Source organism: Pseudophryne corroboree, chromosome 2 (genome assembly GCF_028390025.1).
Source record: "Pseudophryne corroboree isolate aPseCor3 chromosome 2, aPseCor3.hap2, whole genome shotgun sequence".
Lineage (NCBI taxonomy): Eukaryota > Metazoa > Chordata > Amphibia > Anura > Myobatrachidae > Pseudophryne > Pseudophryne corroboree.
The window spans coordinates 403,956,172-403,978,704 of record NC_086445.1 but is presented as its reverse complement, the minus strand read 5'-3'; positions in this window follow the sequence as shown (position 1 = coordinate 403,978,704).

The following is a 22,533-nucleotide window of genomic DNA, read 5'->3' as shown; positions in this document are numbered from 1 at the left end:
TTGATTTAATATGTTAACTTAGTAACTGGAAATAAATATATATATATACATATATATATAGATAGATAGATAGATAGATAGATAGATAGATAGATAGATAGATAGATATAGATATAGATATATATATATGTCTAGTTAACTAGTTATTACCTTACTTAAACCTTTAATCACTTCCCCTCCAAATTATTTCTATACATTCAAAAATATTATATAATCATTTTGTATACTTCTTAAAAATAATTACTTAATTACTAAAGTAAATATCCTTTTCTACCAGACAATAGACAATGTATTAAAAAGTGCTTTAATAGTATTTAAAGACAAATGAGTGACTTGATAGTAAACTTCACCCTGTGATATATAATGTATCCCATCTGCCCAAGCACTTAAATGGTCTCAGTTCCCCATAGTAGCATAATGCCTGTGAATCCTTTTAATTCTCGCAAAGGACTGATCCATATTCTAAAGAAGTGGCTTAACCTTGTGACATGAAGGTCACAAGTTCAACTCTTGGCAAGCTCTAATCAACCACCCATCCTGTGAAAGTTAAAATGATTACCATTTCCCACCCACTGACAGTCTTATGATTGATGATGTACAAATTGCACATTAATAGTAATATATAATTCTAGGATACAAATTGATTTAACAGTTCAAAAAGGTTGTTTTTCAATATTTAGGACAGAGATAGATGCTTTAGTAATGGATTGTGTTAAACAACTAATATATGTAGAACTTTGTGTATTTAAACATTTTCTATAAATAAATGGCATGCATTTCGGACTGCATTATAGAAGTATGCTGCTGGGACTGCATTATATAATAAATAGAGTTTATCATAACTTCTACTTCTACTATTCAAGTTATTTCTGATCTATGTACCAAGGTGGGGGGGGGGGGTACACTTATTCTCTTGGGCTACTTGTGGAAGCTTCATGGCTGTGTCACTCTAAGCTGACTATGAGGTACCTGCTTCAATTATATTACAGGTATGTGGGTATATACTCTCTTTACCTCTTCTCTCTACAACTGGATGTACAGCACTATTAAGTTGTTCATAAAATACAAGATAACCTCAGACGTTGACTTTAGTATATATAAACGTGACTTTGCACAAACACCTTAAATGTTGATAAATAGTACCCTGTCTGTCTGTCTAATGGATATTAAAACGTAGCTTTTATTGCTTTTCATTAATATAAACACAGTCCCTATTGTAGGACACATACAGCAAAATATAGAGGTTAAAAATAACACATACAGACATATAAGTGATGAAAAGTGAGAAAATGGTGTACTAGATAGGTTAAAAGGTGGACTCACCCACAGTGACTCCTGCAACTATATGTTTATAATGTATGTCATTCGGGCCATGAAAAACATTTCAAACCACTGATGTTGTATCATGCCCTGGCACATTTCTAAAGCTCTTATTGATTCATACACTGGCACAGTTATATAGGTATCGTGATATATGATATGATCTCAATTGAGCTGCTGCAATAATGGATCTATACCCTAATACTGCACCCAGTTGTGAAAGGTTGTATCAATGTGGCACTCCTATACATATGTCATGATCCACACTATCCTTGACTTATGAGCAGAATAGATCCACCATTATGCTCAGATAAGTCCTGATCCACCCCAGAACATGGGGATATGTAGTCAAATGTGTCGTACACTCAAATCCTATGATTAATCTGAATCACTTGGATCAATTTAAGGGAGAATGAGTATATAGTGCTATCACCGGTATCTAGAGTTGCTTTCACTACGCTATTTGTAGTGAAAGCAACTCTAGATACTGGTGATAGCACTATATACTCATTCTCCCTTAAATTGATCCAAGTGATTCAGATTAATCATAGGATTTGAGTGTACGACACATTTGACTACATATCCCCATGTTCTGGGGTGGATCAGGACTTATCTGAGCATAATGGTGGATCTATTCTGCTCATAAGTCAAGGATAGTGTGGATCATGACATATGTATAGGAGTGCCACATTGATACAACCTTTCACAACTAGGTGCAGTATTAGGGTATAGATCCATTATTGCAGCAGCTCAATTGAGATCATATCATATATCACGATACCTATATAACTATGCCAGTGTATGAATCAATAAGAGCTTTAGAAATGTGCCAGGGCATGATACAACATCAGTGGTTTGAAATGTTTTTCATGGCCCGAATGACATACATTATAAACATATAGTTGCAGGAGTCACTGTGGTGAGTCCACCTTTTAACCTATCTAGTACACCATTTTCTCACTTTTCATCACTTATATGTCTGTATGTGTTATTTTTAACCTCTATATTTTGCTGTATGTGTCCTACAATAGGGACTGTGTTTATATTAATGAAAAGCAATAAAAGCTACGTTTTAATATAATAACCAATCATATAAATTTGACTTGTGCACCCGACCTATCAACCGCTTCTTTTGTTCTTTACTTTTTGCTACATATTTGGTTGTATCAGGGTTGCACCCCCAGAGAGGTATAAGGTCTAATTAGACACACGAATATTGGGGCTCCTATAGGTGTTATTATATATGGGTCAATCTATATATAATACTGATACATTATTTATTTAGTGTGCAGATGTTTTTTCTCTGTTCTTTTTGACCTGTCTGTCTAATGGGCAACCTCTTCTTTTTAGAAATGAGCGGGTTCGGTTCCTCGGAATCCGAACCCCCCCGAACTTCACCCATTTTACACGGGTCCGAGGCAGACTCGGATCCTCCCGCCTTGCTCGGTTAACCCGAGCACGCCCGAACGTCATGATACCGCTGTCGGATTCTCGCGAGATTCGTATTCTATATAAGGAGCCGCGTATCGCCGCCATTTTTCACTCGTGCATTGGAGATGATAGTGAGAGTACTTGGCTGGCGTTCTCTCAGTTTCTGTGTTCAGTGTGCTGCAAATATCTGTGCTCAGTGTGCTGCAAATATCTATGCTCAGTGTGCTGCAAATATCTGTGCTCAGTGTGCTGCAAATATCTACGTTCTCTGCCTGAAAAATGCTCCATATCTGTGCTCAGTGTGCTGCAAATATCTGTGCTCAGTGTGCTTTATTGTGGGGTCTGGGGACCACCAGTATTATATAGTAGGAGGACAGTGCAGAGTTTTGCTGACCAGTGACCACCAGTATTATACGTTCTCTACCTGAAAAATGCTCCATATCTGTGCTGCATTGTAGTATATAGTAGGAGGACAGTGCATAATTTTGCTGACCAGTGACCACCAGTATATAATATATATATCAGTACGGTACAGTAGGACACTGCTCTACCTACCTCTGTGTCGTCAAGTATACTATCCATCCATACCTGTGGTGCATTTAAGTTGTGCGCAGTATATATATAGTAGTAGGACAGTGCATAAATTTGCTGACCACCAGTATATAATATATAGCAGTACGGTACAGTAGGCCACTGCTCTACCTACCTCTGTGTCATCAAGTATACTATCCATCCATACCTGTGGTGCATTTAAGTTGTGCGCAGTATATATATAGTAGTAGGACAGTGCATAATTTTGCTGACCACCAGTATATAATATATAGCAGTACGGTACAGTAGGCCACTGCTCTACCTACCTCTGTGTCGTCAAGTATACTATCCATCCATACCTGTGGTGCATTTAAGTTGTGCGCAGTATATATATAGTAGTAGGACAGTGCATAATTTTGCTGACCACCAGTATATAATATATAGCAGTACGGTACAGTAGGCAACTGCTCTACCTACCTCTGTGTCGTCAAGTATACTATCCATCCATACCTGTGGTGCATTTAAGTTGTGCGCAGTATATATAGTAGTAGGCCATTGCTATTGATATATTACTGGCATATAATTCCACACATTAAAAAATGGAGAACAAAAATGTGGAGGGTAAAATAGGGAAAGATCAAGATCCACTTCCACCTCATGCTAAAGCTGCTGCCACTAGTCATGGCCGAGACGATGAAATGCCATCAACGTCGTCTGCCAAGGCCAATGCCCAATGTCATAGTAGAGAGCATGTAAAATCCAAAAAAACTAAAGTTCAGTAAAATGACCCAAAAATCTAAATTAAAAGCGTCTGAGGAGAAGCGTAAACTTGCCAATATGCTATTTACGACACGGAGTGGCAAGGAACGGCTGATGCCCTGGCCTATGTTCACGGCTAGTGGTTCAGCTTCACATGAGGATGGAAGCACTCATCCTCCCCCTTGAAAAAGGAAAAGACTTAAGCTGGCAAAAGCACAGCAAAGAACTGTGCATTCTTCTAAATCACAAATCCCCAAGGAGAGTCCAATTGTGTCGGTTACGATGCCTGACCTTCGAAACACTGGACGGGAAGAGGTGGCGCCTTCCACCATTTGCACGCCCCCTGCAAGTGCTGGAAGGAGCACCCGCAGTCCAGTTCCTGATAGTCAAATTGAAGATGTCACTGTTGAAGTACACCAGGATGAGGATATGGGTGTTGCTGGCGCTGAGGAGGAAATTGACAAGGAGGATTCTGATGGTGAGGTGGTTTGTTTAAGTCAGGCACCTGGGGAGACACCTGTTGTCCGTGGGACGAATATGGCCATTGACATGACTGGTCAAATTACAAAAAAAAAATCACCTCTTCGGTGTGGAATTATTTCCACAGAAATGCAGACAACTGGTGTCAAGCCGTGTGTTGCTTTTGTCAAGCTGTAATAAGTAGGGGTAAGGACGTTAACCACCTAGGAACATCCTCCCTTATACGTCACCTGGAGCGCATTCATCAGAAGTCATTGACAAGTTCAAAAACTTTGGGTGACAGCGGAAGCAGTCCACTGCCAACTAAATCCCTTCCTCTTGTAACCAAGCTCCTGAAAACCACACCACCAACTCCCTAGGTGTCAATTTCCTCCTTAGACAGGAAAGCCAATAGTCCTGCAGGCCATGTCACTGTCAAGTCTGACGAGTCCTCTCCTGCCTGGGATTCCTCCGATGCATCCTTGAGTGTAACATGCATCTTGCAAACGCCAACTCGTTCCTAGGCAGGCTACGCTTTGTATCACCGCTTTCCATAAGAGGCACACAGCTGACAACCTCTTACAGAAACTGAGGAACATTATCGCAGAATGGCTTACCCCAATTGTACTCTCCTGGGGATTTGTGACATCGGACAATGCCACAAATATTGTGCGGGCATTACATGTGGGCAAATTCCAGCACGTCCCATTTTTTGCACATATATTGAATTTGGTGGTGCAGAATTATTTAAAAAACGACAGGGGCGTGCAAGAGATGCTGTCGGTGGCCTGAAAAATTGCGGGCCACTTTTGGCACTCAGCCACCGCTTGCCGAAGACTGGAGCACCAGCAAACACTCCTGAACCTGCCCCGCCATCATCTGAAACAAGAGGTGGTAACGAGGTGGAATTCAACCCTCTATATGCTTCAGAGGATGGAGCAGCAAAAGGCCATTCAAGCCTATACAGCTACCTACGATATAGGCAATGGAGGGGGAATGCACCTGACTCAAGCGCAGTGGAGAATGATTTCAACGTTGTGCAAGGTTCTGCAACCCTTTGAACTTGCCACACGTGAAGTCAGTTCAGACACTGCCAGCCTGAGTCAGGTCATTCACCTCATCAGGCTTTTGCAGAAGAAGCTGGAGAGATTGAAGAAGGAGCTAAAACAGAGCGATTCCGCTAGGCATGTGGGACTTGTGGATGGAGCCCTTAATTCGCTTAACCAGGATTTACGGGTGGTCAATCTGTTGAAATCAGAGCACTACATTTTGGCCACCGTGCTCGATCCTAGATTTAAAACCTACGTTGGATCTCTCTTTCCGGCAGACACAAGTCTGCAGAGGTTCAAAGACCTGCTGGTGAGAAAATTGTCAAGTCAAGCGGAACGTGACCCGTCAACAGCTCCTCCTTCACATTCTCCCGCAACTGGGGCTGCGAGGAAAAGGCTAAGAATTCCGAGCCCACCTGCTGGCGGTGATGCAGGGCAGTCTGTAGCGAGTGCTGACATCTGGTCCGGACTGAAGGACCTGCCAACGATTACTGACATGTCGTCTACTGTCACTGCATACGATTCTGTCACCATTGAAAGAATGGTGGAGGATTATATGAGTGACCGCATCCAAGTAGGCACGTCAGTCAGTCCGTACGTATACTGGCAGGAAAAAGAGGCAATTTGGAGGCCCTTGCACAAACTGGCTTTATTTTACCTAAGTTGCCCCCCCTCCAGTGTGTACTCCGAAAGAGTGTTTAGTGCAGCCGCTCACCTTGTCAGCAATCGGCATACGAGGTTACTTCCAGAAAATGTGGAGAAGATGATGTTCATCAAAATGAATTATAATCAATTCCTCCATGGAGACATTCACCAGCAATTGCCTCCATAAAGTACACAGGGACCTGAGATGGTGGATTCCAGTGGGGACGAATTAATAATCTGTGAGGAGGGGGATGTACACAGTGAAAGGGGTGAGAAATTGGACGATGAGGAGGAGGTGGACATCTTGCCTTTGTAGAGCCAGTTTGTGCAAGGAGAGATTGATTGCTTCTTTTATGGTGGGGGCCCAAACCAACCAGTCATTTCAGTCACAGTCATGTGGCAGACCCTGTCGCTGAAATGATGGCTTTGTTAAAGTGTGCATGTCCTGTTTATAATACACAAGGGTGGGTTGGGGGGCCCAAGGACAATTCCATCTTGCACCTCTTTTTTCTTTCATTTTTCTTTGCATCATGTGCTGTTTGGGGACTATTTTTTGAAGTGCCATCCTGTCTGACACTGCAGTGCCACTCCTAGATGGGCCAGGTGTTTGTGTCGGCCACTTGAGCTTAGTCACACAGCTACCTCATTGCACCTCTTTTTTTCTTTGCATCATGTGTTGTTTGGGGACTATTTTTTTAAGTGCCATCCTGTCTGACACTGCAGTGCCACTCCTAGATGGGCCAGGTGTTTGTGTCGGCCAGTTGGGTCGCTTAACTTAGCCATCCAGCGACCTTGGTGCACCTCTTTTTTTCTTTGCATCATGTGCTGTATGGGGACTATTTTTTGAAGTGCCATCCTGTCTGACACTGCAGTGCCACTCCCAGATGGGTCAGATGTTTGTGTCGGCCACTTGGGTCGCTTAGCTTAGTCACACAGTTACCTCATTGCACCTCTTTTTTTCTGTGCATCATGTGCTGTTTGGGGACTATTTTTTTGAAGTGCCATCCTGTCTGACACTGCAGTGCCACTCCTAGATGGGCCAGGTGTTTGTGTTGGCCACTTGGGTCGCTTAGCTTAGCCATCCAGCGACCTTGGTGCACCTCTTTTTTTCTTTGCATCATGTGCTGTTTGGGGACTATTTTTTGAAGTGCCATCCTGTCTGACACTGCAGTGCCACTCCTAGATGGGCCACTCCTAGGTGTTTGTGTCGGCCACTTGGGTCGCTTAGCTTAGTCACACAGCGACCTCAGTGCAAATTTTAGGACTAAAAATAATATTGTGAGGTGTGAGGTGTTCAGAATAGACTGGAAATGAGTGGAAATTATGGTTATTGAGGTTAATAACACTATGGGATCAAAATGACCCCCAAATTCTATTATTTAAGCTGTTTTTGAGGGTTTTTTGTAAAAAAAAACACCCGAATCCAACAAAAAATGTTCAGGGAGGTTTTGCCTAAACGCCTCCGAATCCAAAACACGGCCGCGGAACCGAATCCAAAACCAAAACACAAAACCCGAAAAATGTCCGGTGCACATCACTACTTCTTTTACTCGCTTTACATGAGCTGTGCACACAAGAAAATGAGAATTGTCCATTACAGAAGTTTAGGTGTGAAAGAAATGTATTTTAATTTAAATGATACAGTATAAACTGTATAATACAAATTTGTCTTGGAACTCATCTGTTCCTATAACAAAAGTGGCTCATTTAATAAAACAAAAGTAAGTGCATTTTAACCAGGCAGTTGGCACTAAAAAATCAGATAAATACAAAATTGTGAATCAATTAAAAGATAAAAGAAAACATAAAATAATAAAATCAAAATAAGTCTAACTTATTTGGATATCTTGCAACATGTATCCTGGCTCAACCACTTCCTCAGACTACAAGTTTTTTTTTAAATAAAAAATGAAATATTGGTTTTGAATACATTGTCACACATGGTGGCTTTTCTCCATGCAGAATACATGTTCTGCTCACTTGCTGTTGGGTTCTGCAAAACAGAGTAATGCCAAAAATATCATAAAGGAAACACTACTGCATACATATAAACCAAATGTTTCATTTTATTGTAATTATATTATAAATGGCAACATTATTATATATCATTTTTGTGCACATTTTTCTGTATACTTTACATCTTTACGTGTATAATGTTGTCTATAGATAATCTACTGTTAATGTCCTTCTCAATCCTTAGCACAATACTCTGGCAGATAGTTAACTCATTCGATAGGTATGACAGACCGAATATCTCATATTATAATATTGGCCAAAAGTCAATAATATCACATTCTTTTAGAGACTTGCTATATATATATATATATATATCTGTTACACAATTTTGTCTTGAAAATGGGACTGAATTACCTTTAATTTTTATCCACTAGAAGTAATTTTCCACTAACAAATTCTCTCCCTTCTCAATAAGAGTACTTTGTTGAAAATCTTTTTCCTGGGCCAATGGTGGCTCCTACCTTTCTGAGTGGGAGGGTGTTGTCCATTCTGCAGTCCAGATGGTCAATGTGCTTGTCAGTCCCATTGAGCGTGCACAAAAAAGGTAACAGAAGGGTCAAGGGCTGGGGCATGTGCACAAAACCTGGCTTTTAGGGACTAGATCAACTACAGCCCCTAGAAGCCAGGTAGGGCAGGTGTAAAGTTAGGGGCATGGCTTTCCAAGCAATGTCAGATCCAGGGGCGGGTCAAACAGGGCGATCACCCCATAATACAACAAAAGCCACACCCACATACTGATCAGTGCTGTGACAGCACTTTTAGGATCTAATTGGTTAGTACTTTATCTCTCTCCACTTTATCTTTCTCCACGGTTTGATAAAAATAGCCCTTAAACTGCTACTTCTTACTAATGTTACACTTTTCTGTATCTTCTCTCATACCTTCTTAATTTAACACTTTTCAGTGTTCCCATTGTCTGGTGGATAGAGCTGTGCTATGTGTGACAGGAAGCTGCCTGACTCTGACTGAACTGAGAGATTGCACCCAAGTGTTGCTGCTGCTACTGTGCCAATGTGACAGTTGCTGAGCCAAGTGGAGCCTCCCACACAGTCCCCACTGCCACCACTGGAGCATACTTACCTACATTGAAAGTCTCCTCTCCGGGGGGAAGATGTACAAAGCCTTGAAAAGTGATAAATGTCACTGTGATAAAGTACCAGCCAAGCAGCTCGTAACTGCCAAACGACTGAGTTTGAAAAACGACAGTTAGGAGCTGATTGGTTGGTACTTTATCACCGTGCAATTTATCACTTTTCAAGCTTTAGTACATCTGGTCCTGGGAGTTTCCCAGAGAGGAGAAGCAGGTGGGTGGTGATGCGACGGGGTTATGCTAATTGAAAACTTTACTTCCACCCCCTTGATAGGAAATTTACGTGATTGGCACATATTTGAATAGGGGGCATGGCCGAATGACACGATTGTCACACAAAAGAGTCATTAGGCCCGTCCCCCTTCTCTGATTACCTCATCATTCTCTGCATTCTGCCCACTTTTCTATGATGTGGGCAGAAAGCAGGAGGGGTGCCCATTCTTCCGGGAGTGCAGGGGACTACCCGATGAATAAGGTGTCTCCAGCAGTAACCAGGAGAGCAGGAGAAAAGACATGTTTGCAGAGGACCCAGGCCACAGATATGTTCCCATGGTAATGCTAGCAGCTGAAAGTAGGAGAAACAATACCTGCCATAAGTGGCGTTTTTTTTCCGCATCTGTGATAGTGAAAAACATGGATCCAGGAACTTATCCCAGATCCTGTGTTTATCATAAGGAAATGGGTATATTTGTCTGTGGATAAAACATAATTAATTGAATTGCCCGAAAAAAAACATTGGTAAAAAAAAAATCAGAAAAATATTTTTTTTGGGCGGAAAAATTTACCGCTGCTAATTAAATTCCCCCTAAGTTTTAAATTGGTTTAATTAATATTCTGAACAAGTTTACTGATATTCTGAAGCAGATTAGTTATGTTAACCCATGGGGCCTCATATTCTGAACTTGAACCACCTTTTACAAGTAAATAATAAGGATTTGTCCTGATTGGAGGAGCTTACTACATAATCCTCTGACACAGCAGCAGCAGCAGTGCAGAAATGACACAACAGGGAATTCATTGTGTTTATAAGTATGCGTTCACCAATTTTGCAAGTCAAAGTGTTATTAAAATGATTATTTGGTAATGGTGTTTTCAGGCTTTGTGCCTGACATGTAAATAAAGTTAATGACAAAATCAACTCACAATCAGCTGATCATCCCTGATTTAAATATTCACCTTGTATTCTGTATCGCAGATGTGATTACAAATATACAGTAGATTGTATACTGCCAACTGAGTTTCAGAGGAAGCATTTCTTTTCAGGCAATATTTCTAAACCCTGCTCATAGCAGAAATAGGTTAGGCGTGTGTGTGATATACATGTGGTGATATACTGACACTCATTGAATCATGCATTAACAAGGTATAAATGAGCTCTTCTGAAATAACTGTATTGATCCAAGGATACCATAGATTGGTCTAGCCGAGTGAAACACTTACGATGCTGTTAAGGTATTTATCACTAATCACTAGCAAATGTACAGCTCATAACTATGATAAATATCCTTCTAAATATTCTGCTGTGTCTGCTAAAGTCAGACTAATTGTAGCTCAACTGCATGCGCTCAGTGCAACCCATTACGGCTGAGGTAGATATCATATATTGGATATTAGTATTCCTGCTGTATTCTACCCCCATCTGCTCTGTTGCTGCCTTGCTTGGCCTCAGGGGGATGTGAGAGTTCAAGAGCATGAACCTTTTAATAAGGTTTGACCTCTGCACTGAAGAGATTTGAACTTAAACACAGACAAGATTCCCTGAAGAGAGACAGAGAAAGAGGCTTAAAAAGTTACCTACTTCCACCTGTTTCTTTAATATCTAAAAATATAAAAGTAAAAACAATGTGTTAATTGTGCAGGCAAGATTGCACTGAAAGGGTCTAATTAATAGTAGCTCACAATTCTTATGCCCAATTGCACACATGGGGTAAATTTACTAAAATTCGTATTTTTCCGAATGAGGTTAAAGTTCAAACACGAATGACATCGAAAGTGTAAAATTGCAACTTTTTGAATTTATTACAACTAATTTACTAAGCTGTCGTATTCTGCATTTTCGAGTTTTCCGATGTCGATGTCACTCATATTTTTTGGCAGTGTTTTACGGGAGTGCATTGTAAAACACTGCCGACATTAACACAATGAATCTCGACCTGATCTGTGAGATCCGTGCTGAGCTTCATTGTGTACCTTTCATAAAAAAAAGAACATTGTTAAAAATCCCCCCAAAAAAATGCGTGGGGTCCCCCCTCCTAAACAAAACCAGCCTCGGGCTCTTTGAGCGGGTCCTGGTTGAAAAAATATGAGGGAAAAAATGACTGGGGTTCCCTCATATTTAAACAACCAGCACCGGGCTCTGCGCCTGGTCCTGGTTCCAAAAATACGGGGGACAAAAAGCGTAGGGGTCCCCCGTATTTTTGAAACCATCACCGGGCTCCACTAGTTAGGTACATAATGCCACAGCCGGGGGACACTTTTATATTGGTCCCTGCGGCCCTGACATTACATACCCAACTAGTCACCCCTGGCCGGGGTACCCTGGAGGAGTGGGAACCCCTTAAATCAAGGGGTCCCCCCCTCCAGCCACCCAAGGGCCAGGGGTGAAGCCGGAGGCTGTCCCCCCCATCCAAGGGCGGCGGATGGGGGGCTGATAGCCTTTTGAAAAAATGAGAATATTGTTTTTAGTAGCAGTACTACAAGTCCCAGCAAGCCTCCCCGCAAGCTGGTACTTGGAGAACCACAAGTACCAGCATTCCAAAAATACGGGGGACAAAAAGCGTAGGGGTCCCCCGTATTTTTGAAACCATCACTGGGTTCCACTAGTCAGGTACATAATGCCACAGCCGGGGGACACTTTTATATTGGTCCCTGCGGCCCTGACATTACATACCCAACTAGTCACCCCTGGCCAGGGTACCCTGGAGGAGTGGGAACCCCTTAAATCAAGGGGTCCCCCCCTCCAGCCACCCAAGGGCCAGGGGTGAAGCCGGAGGCTGTCCCCACCATCCAAGGGTGGCGGATGGGGGGCTGATAGCCTTTTGAAAAAATGTGAATATTGTTTTTTGTAGCAGTACTACAAGTCCCAGCAAGCCTCCCCCGCAAGCTGGTACTTGGAGAACCACAAGTACCAGCATGCGGTGGAAAACCAGGCCCGCTGGTACCTGTAGTACTACTACTAAAAAAAATACCCCCAAAAAAACAGGACACACACACCATGAAAGTATAAGTTTATAACATACATGCACACCACCATACATACATACTTACCTATGTTCACACGAGGCTCGGTCCTCTTCTCCATGTAGAATCCTCGGGGTACCTGTGGAAAAAATTATACTCACATAATCCAGTGTATCTTCTGTTCTTTGTATAATCCACGTACTTGGCAAAATAACAAACTGGAAACCCGACCATGCACTAAATGGGGTCCCATGTTTACACATGGGACCCCTTTCCCCGACTGCCAGGACCCCCCCTGACTCCTGTCAAAGGGGGTCCCTTCAGCCAATCAGGGAGCGCCATGTCATGGCACTCTCCTGATTGGCTGTGTGCTCCTGTAGTGTCTTTCAGGATCCACACGGCAGAGATACAATGTAGCGCCTATGCGCTCCATTGTATCCAATGGTGGGAACTTTGCGGTCAGCGGTGAGGTTACTTTCGGTGTGTGTCTCCTGTTTTTTGGGGGGTATTTTTTTAGTAGTAGTACTACAGGTACCAGCGGGCCCGGTTTTCTACCGCATGCTGGTACTTGTGGTTCTCCAAGTACCAGCTTGCGGGGGAGGCTTGCTGGGACTTGTAGTACTGCTACTAAAAACAATATTCTCATTTTTTCAAAAGGCTATCAGCCCCCCATCCGCCGCCCTTGGATGGGGGGGACAGCCTCCGGCTTCACCCCTGGCCCTTGGGTGGCTGGAGGGGGGGACCCCTTGATTTAAGGGGTTCCCACTCCTCCAGGGTACCCCGGCCAGGGGTGACTAGTTGGGTATGTAATGCCAGGGCCGCAGGGACCAAGATAAAAGTATCCCCCGGCTGTGGCATTATGTACCTGACTAGTGGAGCCAAGTGCTGGTTTCAAAAATACGGGGGACCCCTACGCTTTTTGTCCCCCGTATTTTTGGAACCAGGACCAGGCGCAGAGCCCGGTGCTGGTTGATTAAATATGGGGGAACCCCAGTCATTTTTTTCCTCATATGTTTTCAACCAGGACCGGCTCAAAGAGCCCGAGGCTGGTTTTGCTTAGGAGGGGGGACCCCACGCATTTAAAAAAATTTTTTTTAACACTTTCCCACCCCTTACTACTGATAAACATGCACGGATCTCACGGATACGTGCATGCCTATGAGAACACGGTAAAAAAAAGCAGGTCTATTTGAAAACTGTTTTTTTTTTACGATTTGTATTTATTCGCGGCAGTGTTTGGCTATTGCCGGCAGTGTTTGTGAAATACAAATTTTAGTAAATTACCGAGTTCTAGCAAATAACAGGCGTATTTGACCGATGGTGTATTCATTCGTAATTTTTATCTTTGACTTCAACAAAAATACGAATGCCCTCATCACTGCCGTGATTTGAGTTTAGTAAATTCCCGAGTAGATACTTTGAAGAAAAAACACCATCTCGGTCAAAATCGGGAGCTTAGTAAATATACCCCCTAGAATTATTCCCCAAAAGTGCAGCGTAATAGGTAATAAGATGATGGATGACTTCCATTTGCATATAAAGGTTTGAGCCCCTTACTTAAACAGTAACCATTTATTATATACTCCAGGCCAAAACTGGGCAGCACTGGGCTGAAATCGCTAGGGAAACAGGCCCCCAAAAAGTATTTAGGACCGCTCCAAGTGAAAGCCAACCTCACACTGGGTGATGCAGGGTTAGGGTCAGAATAATGTGTAAAAAAATATATAATCATTATATAAGTATGTGGATTTACAGGTCCCAGCAAGCCCTGGAATCCATTCCTGCTGACTCTTGTATGGAGATTGTTCCTTAAAAAAAACACTTTTGTTAGGAATAGATGCTCACTCCAGCAACTTGTTTTCAGCTTTTTTGAGCTCAGTTTTATCAGAGGTCACTTTACAACAAGCAACTGGAAGGAGATTGTGTAACATAGCTTTAGTTCTTATTTTATTTAGCTCTTCATTACTCTGTCCTACATTTGTCTCCAAAAGGAATCTGAATAACCCAACAAAAATCCCACTTTTGCAGTTTTTGTAACACCAGCTTTATGCTGCTCACAGGACTTTCAGGGGGCATAGGCACCAGAGCCGGCGCTAACCGCTCAGCAAAGGGATGCTGAGCAGGTAGGCGCCGGGCAGGAGAGGCGCTCTCCCTGCTCGGCATCCCTGCTTTTGTACACGACTTGCTGCCAGCTGCCCCTGTGCCTATCAAACAGGCAACGGGGCCAGCAGCTGTGCGGCATATACTTTAACCAAATCAATCAAGTGGTCACCTCTCTGCCAGTTATAGAACAGCGCACCAGGTTTCACCAACCCCTCCACCCTCAACGAGATATCAGCAAGCTGCACGCTCTCTCACTGCATGGCGCCTCATCTTGCTGCTGTGGCTGGCTGCCAGGAAGCCCCCCGAATCCACACAGCTGCGGGCATCAGTGCGCTAGAGGAAAAGCACTCTCCTGGTCCTCAGCTATGCAAGGCAGCATCGTCGCCGCCGTGAGCACAGACAGGCAGCGCTGGAGCCAGAAACGGCATCTCAAGCGGGCAGTCGTGGCCCCGAGTGCTACGCTGCAGGTTAGATCTCTGGGCAGAGGGATGTCATTTTAATTCAGGGAGGTGAGGACACAAGGGACTCATTGGTAATTGTGTAACCCGCCCCCCCTTCCTCTCTGTGTTCTATCCCAGCCTTGTGTCTCTCTCCCCCCCAGTGTTCTGTCAAAGTCACTGTGTCACCCTCCACCGTGTCCTGTCAATGTGTCACCCTCCACCGTGTCTTGTCAATGTGTCACCCTCCCCCGTGTCCTGTCAATGTGTCACCTTCCCCCATGTCCTGTCAATGTGTCACCCTCCCCCGTGTCCTGTCAATGTGTCACCCCCATGTCCTGTCACTGTGTCACCCCCCCGTGTCCTGCCACTGTGTCACCCCCCATGTCCTGTCACTGTCTCACCCCCCCATATCCTGTCACTGTGTCACCCCCCCGTGCCATATTACTGTGTCACCCTCCGTGCCCTGTCGCTGTGTCACCCCCGTGTCCTGACACTATGTCACCCCCCTGTGCCCTGTCACTGAGTCACCCCTCTGTGCCCTGTCACTTTGTCACAACTTCCCTTTGTTTCCTCTCACTGTGTCAACCTCTGTGTCTTGTCACTGTGTCACCCCCCCTGCATCCTGTCACTGTGTCACCCCCGTATCCTGTCACTGTGTCACCCCCCCCCCGTATCCTGTCACTGTGTCACAACTCCCTCTCTTTTTTTTGTCCCAGCTATTGCCTCACCCACCCCGTCTTCTGTCCTAGTCACTGTCATCTCCCTCTGTGTTCTTTAACTGTGTCAACCACACCTCCCCCATGTTCTGTCCCAGCCAATGTGTTATCCCCCTTGGTTTTTTGTCCCAGTCACTGTCACCCCTCCCATCTGTGTTCTGTTCCAGTCACCGTGTCACCCCCATCTGTGCTCTATCCCAGTTACTGTGTCACCTGTGTCACCCCCCCCCCATCTGTGTTCTGTCCCAGTCATTGTATCACAATCTGATGCAGGCCGCAAGCCAACTGGAGCTCACGCACCAGCAGCCAATCTGCAGTGGCTCACAACCAGCACCAGATGTGGCATAATATGTAAAGGGCATTGCTGTGTGTGTGTGTGTGTGTGTGTGTGTGTGTGTGTGTGTGTGTGTGTGTGTATAGTGTGTTAAGGTCATTACTGTGTGAGGTATAATGTGTAAGGGACATTACTGTGTGTGACATAAGGTGTAAGGGATACTGTGTGGCATAATGTGTATAACGGGTACTATTTTGAGGCATAACGTGTACGAGGGGTACTACTGTGGTGCGTAACATGAATAAGGGGCATTATCGTGTGGTGTAACGTGAATAAGGGGCACTATCATGTGGCGTAATGTGAATAAGTGGCACCACCGTGTTATGTAACGTGATTAAGAGCCACTACCGTGTTACGTAACGTGGCTCTTACAACTGAGTGGTGTAATGTGACTTGAGACCACACCCTTTTTTGTGTCATAAAATATGGGAGGGAAGGCGCAAATTTATAGTTTTCAGGGGGGGGCTCCGAACACCCCTGCACCTGCCCTGATAGGCACACACCCATTGAGAATACTAAAGCCCCCTTTGCATGCTGTGACGATGCGATGCATTTCCAAAAGAGGCGTATTTTTGATACGTTTATTAAAATGTTTAGAAGGCAACAGAAAATCTTCCCTAGTTTTGTGTAATGGCCCCAATGATAGGCATTAGATAGCCATTAGAAACATCATTCATTAACACGAACAGACCCCATGTAATAATATCATGAGGTGATTAGCGAGATCAGAAATGCAAATGTTATATAATCTCAGCCATGTTTTGTAAAATGTGCTTAATGTGGTTAGTTGCACTGTACTTTAATAGGAATTTTTTACAGAAATGTCCATCATGTAAAGAACATTATTACATCGTTATCTTGATGATCACAAATTTATCTCATGTTTCAGTCCTCATAGTCATTTGAAAGAACATTTTCTAGATGTATGTGTGATTGCTAATACTTGCTCTTTTATATCAGACATCTTTGGGGTAAATGTAATAGATTGCGAGAAGCTGGAGGTGCGAGAATTCCCGTATTTTTAAAGTGCCAATCATATACAAGGCAAAAATATAGCATTCTTGCACAAACTCCTGCACCTCCGGCTTCTCACACCCTATTACATTTACCCCCTTCTATTTTCGGTTTAGTACTGCTTTGATTGATTTTATGTACATAAAACATATATAATTTTAATGCACATTAATATCCAATATATAAAATTTGTTTCTCGACTAATTGGAAAAGTGAGGGGCAGATGTATTAACCTGGAGAAGGCATAAGGAAGTGATAAACTAGTGATATGTGCAAGGTGATAAAGGCACCAGCCAATCAGCTCCAGTATGTAAATTAACAGTTAGGATCTGATTGGCTGGTGCCTTTATCACCTTGCACATATCACTGGTTTATCACTTCCTTATGCCTTCTCCAGGTTAATACATCTGCCCCTGAGTCTCTTCTCCTTTAATATTTCAAGAAGGTTAGTGGACATTCAGATTGAAGTGGCGGTCCACACCTAAGTAGTCATTCTAGTAGTAACTAGATAACAAAGTGTCAAATTCAAATGTGGCAGTTGCAGTGAATTATCTTGGGCACTAGCCAGTGCTCTGGTAGTTTGGTAGTTGGCCTCATGCTCAACCTTTTGCCATGTCTGTTTAGCTAATTAAGTAGTCACTATACAGAAATATTCCTTTCTGGGCACAATTAAGAGTGAAAAATCCTGCACATACCCAGTGAAAATGTTCCCAATTTCAATAGCTCTATCATTTTCATCTCAGCATGTGTGTACCATTGATGTCTTAAATCATGAAATGGCTAAGAAGTGATGGTTATATGACATTGTGAGGCATGTAATGATGGCAAAACTGGAACTATTTGATTCCGCCCTCCCGATGGCCATCCCTAATGTGGCCTTTGCATACACTGGGCACCAAGGGAGGCTTGGCAGCCTCTTTCCCTGGTTACACTTGCTATACCAAGTTATTGACATATCCTATAGCTGAAGTAGGTGGCAGCGGTGTGTGAAAAGGATGCATTCAGCATCCCGGCTATCAGGATGCCAGCGGTCATATGTTCGACGCCAGAATACCAACACCACTCAGGAGACCAGTACCGGATCACCAACAGTGAGTATCGGGGTTCAGGCTTAGGGCTGAAGCCCAGAGGGGAGGGTTAGGGTTAGGCACTAGGGGGGATAGAGTTAGGCACTGGAGCCCTAGCAACCACCCCCCAAGGAATTAGCCGTAGCCACCATCCACCTAGAGTTAGCCCTAGCCACTACCCCCCAAGGGTTAGGGTAGTGGATGGGGGGGGGAATACTTACCCCCCTCCGATGTCAGCAGCTTCAGAAAATTGTATGTATTCCACGTGGTTAGTCCACACAGTAGATAACTTAACCAGGTCTTTGTTTAAATAACCATGCAGAACAGGTTTACAGGATGACACAGGGTTAATGCAGCAGGTATATATAACAGGCACACAACACTCATATTATGTATGTACTGATCCAGCCAGGAACATATAGGGGAACACAAGCAGGGTATGACAGATGGGAGAACACACTTATGTCTGTCCCTACAGTAGTTGCAGTGGAGTATGCACGCTAGCTTTATACATGTAGTGGTATAGTGAAGTTGGTGCAGTAGAAATAAGAGTCACAATGCTGTCTCACATATGTGTAGTGCTAGAGACTCTCAGTGGCATGACCTTGTATGGAGATTGGAGCTGAAGACGTACGGTATGGGCCTGCACACGCAGTAGAACACAGTGTCAGAGTTTGCTTCTCTGGCAGTCTGGGCCCTAGTGCCAGACATAGATAGCACGAGGTGCACTCTCCTAACACAAATCACTTTTCAAAAGCCTCCATGGAGAGCAGATGTGGAGTATTAAAACTTGCACCAAAGCCACAGCCCTAATGTGTTTTACCCTCACGGCTTTGTCTTGAAGAAGGATAGCTAAGAAGGGGATACTACCTTGAACCAACTGCTTTAAAGTGGAAATATCATAAATATGGGTTTGGTAACAGCGTATCTAACAATCATATAGTGATAATCTCAACTAGCACAAGCAGTCTAATAGGCAACAAAGAAATTCTAATTATGTTCATAAACAAGAAACCATTCAATATAGCAAATATTCTGTTCTACTCTTTCTATAGTTTTGATTGTATGGCAAATTTTATATTATATTGTCGGCACTGAGGACTTTTAAATGTGATCTTGTCCCACCAGTATAAGAGGCGGATAATGATGATGTGGTGTGGAGATAAGTGCTTTACATATATCACATGCAGGGCTGTAGAGAGATTAGCAAGGTCCCAGTAAAGCAGGGAGCATGGCCTAATCACAGAGGTTTTGCCCTGCTCTCCTTAAAAAAAAACACATGAAAAAAATGTACGTTTAATGTGCCGCACATCAGCACCGGTTTGCAAAGGGGTAAGCTGTGCACCCCTCAGACAGGCACAGATCAAAGGGGAAGGAGGGAATGATTAGTGCGATCGCTAACTATCCTCGCAGGCAGAGGAGACTGCTGCACTCAGCAGCATGTGTTGGGCTATGGAGAGGCTTTGATTGGCTGACAGGTAAGGAGGGGGTTGTGGACCCACCCCTTGCTGGGCCTATTCAACAAGCCCGTGACTGGGAAATTAGTACCCGCCCTCTCTGTGCCACTGCTCATATCTTATCTGGCATGTGATCAATTTAGAGTTGTTTGCTAAAATAAAAATGTGTTTTTATAGAATGGAAATGCCTCATTCTCTCTTCTTCTCTCTTTTTCTCTTCACACATTAGGGAGGATTCACTGAGTCAAGCAAATATAAAGCAGAGGTGAATCAGTGGTAAATGTCTCCCACTGCAATTGAAGGCACATTGGCCCTCATTCCGAGTTGATCGCTCGCAAGGCGAATTTAGCAGAGTTGCTCACGCTAAGCCTACGCCTACTGGGAGTGTATCTTAGCTTCTTAAAATTGCGACCGATGTATTCGCAATATTGCGATTACAAACTACTTAGCAGTTTCAGAGTAGCTTCAGACTTACTCGGCATCTGCGTTCAGTTCAGTGCTTGTCGTTCCTGGTTTGACATCATAAACACACCCAGCGTTCGCCCAGACACTCCCCCGTTTCTCCGGCCACTCCTGCGTTTTTTCCGGAAACGGTAGCGTTTTTATCCACACGCCCCGAAAACGCTGTGTTTCCGCCCAGTAACACCCATTTCCTGTCAATCACACTACGTTCGCCAGAGCGAAGAAAAAGCCGTGAGTAAAAATACTATCTTCATTGTAAAATTACTTGGCGCAGTCGCAGTGCGAATATTGCGCATGCGTACTAAGCGGAATTTCACTGCGATGCGAAGAAAATTACCGAGCGATCAACTCGGAATGAGGGCCATAGTACAATACATAAATTACTCCTCCCCACTTAGTAAGGGCTTGTGAACACATGCAGTGAAAAAGAACGCTGTAAAAGTATAGTGAAAACCTTGTGCTTTTTGTCCCTGCTTTTAAAAGAGCAATCAAAGCATGGAAATAACAATACACTATAGCAAGTGTCAATGCTCAAGAACACTGCAACTGAAACAATGCAAGGTCAACACATCAGGAAAATGTGTATATACTGTATCTACTACAGATCTATTCAGTTGCCTTCTTATTTGCAGCCTCAATGTATAAAAATGTCTGATTGTATGTGACTTTTCTTACTGTACATATAAGTCAGGCACAAAACATCAGTTACATCATCAGTTACTGTAAATTCATCATCAGATAGGTCTCTCATACCACGATTTACCCAGTTACAGTGTACTTTTATATTATGCAAAAGTATTTTCACATTCCATGAGTTTTTTACTTTGAGGACCCCTAGTTTATAATTGTAGATGAACAATCTGTCACTATAATATTTGTCTCATTCTACATTTGGATGTGGAAGAATTCTCTGAAATCTAAAATTATTTCCACTTCACCCAAACTTTCTTTTGGTTCGTTCTTTGTCATAACTTGTCATACTATGCTCAGCAAAGCGTGAAATGCATAATACATTCTAAACGACTTGGTCATGAATATTGCTGCTATGGCAGTACAACACTAACATTAGGTGGTTGTTTTGTGCTCCATTGGTTAAGGTATGTATGAAACAGTGAATCAGTCGCATATGGGGTGTTCCAGAGGTGGATGCTATCGCAGTAGTGGTTGCAAATATTTCTGCAGCAACTACCACATTTTTATGGTAATGCCGTGGATAATGGGTGTCCTAATGAGAAAGACACACGATTGTTTGGCGCCATCGGACATTGAACCAACCCTATGGAAGGTGCAGAATGTCCGACTGACCATGGCAGCCAATGTCAGTGTAACTGCACCTCTTTGCCTGCCCAGTTATGACGTCAGCCCCCCACACCAAGTTTACGGGTGGTCTGCAGCCCGCCTGTACTCACAGTTAGATTTGCTGATATAGCTGAAGATATATTGGCCATTGGCTGTGCTGCACAGCCAATGCAATTTGTCTTTAAACAACGTACTTTCCTTTCAGCACCCAGACAGTTGTTTTATTACTGTCAGTCTGAAATTTCCCAGTAACAACATAATATTTCACCATATCAGATGACATCTTGAGTGGGGTGTGGAAGGGTAGGACATGCGCAGGCCCCCAGTGTAAACTGTCCTACTTAGCAAATATGCCCACATAGGCCCTCATTCCGAGTTGCTCGCTAGCTGCTTTTAGTAACAGTGCACACGCTAGGCGGCCGCCCTCTGGGAGTGTATCTTAGCTTAGCAGAAGTGCGAACGAAAGGTTAGCAGAACTGCTCGTAAAAATTTTCATGCAGTTTCTGAGCAGCTTAAAACCTACTCCTACCTTGCGATCACTTCACTCAGTTTAGTTCCTGCTTTGATGTCACAAACACGCCCTGCGTTCGGCCAGCCACTCCCCCGTTTCCCCAAGCACGCCTGCGTTTTTACCTGTCACACCTGCGTTTTTTAGCACACTCCCTGAAACTGGCCAGTTACCAGCCAGAAACACCCACTTCCTGTCAATCACTCACCGATCAACAGAGCGACAGAAAAGCGTCACTCGACCTTGTGTAACACTGCATAGTTTTGTGTGAAAGTACTTCACATGTGTGTACTGTGGCCCGTACGCATGCGTTGAAATGCCGCTTTTTCAACTAATCGCTGCGCTGCAACCGAAAGCAGCTAGCGATCAACTCGGAATGAGGGCCATAGTTAAAATAAAACAGAGAGTGGGCTAAATGTATAAAAATACTAGCAATTCAATTGTCACATCAAATTATGAAAAGTTTTAGGAATGTGAGCTTTTATTGCTATTGTGTCCTGAATTGGCAGTCCCTTTCATTAAACAAAAATGAAAGGAAATAAACCGAACAGAGCAACACTTACAGTTATGAATAAGAGGGTTATCCATTAGACATTGGACAAATATGAGTAACCAGCAGCAATTGTTCTGTTAACCCGGATCAGGCTCAATTG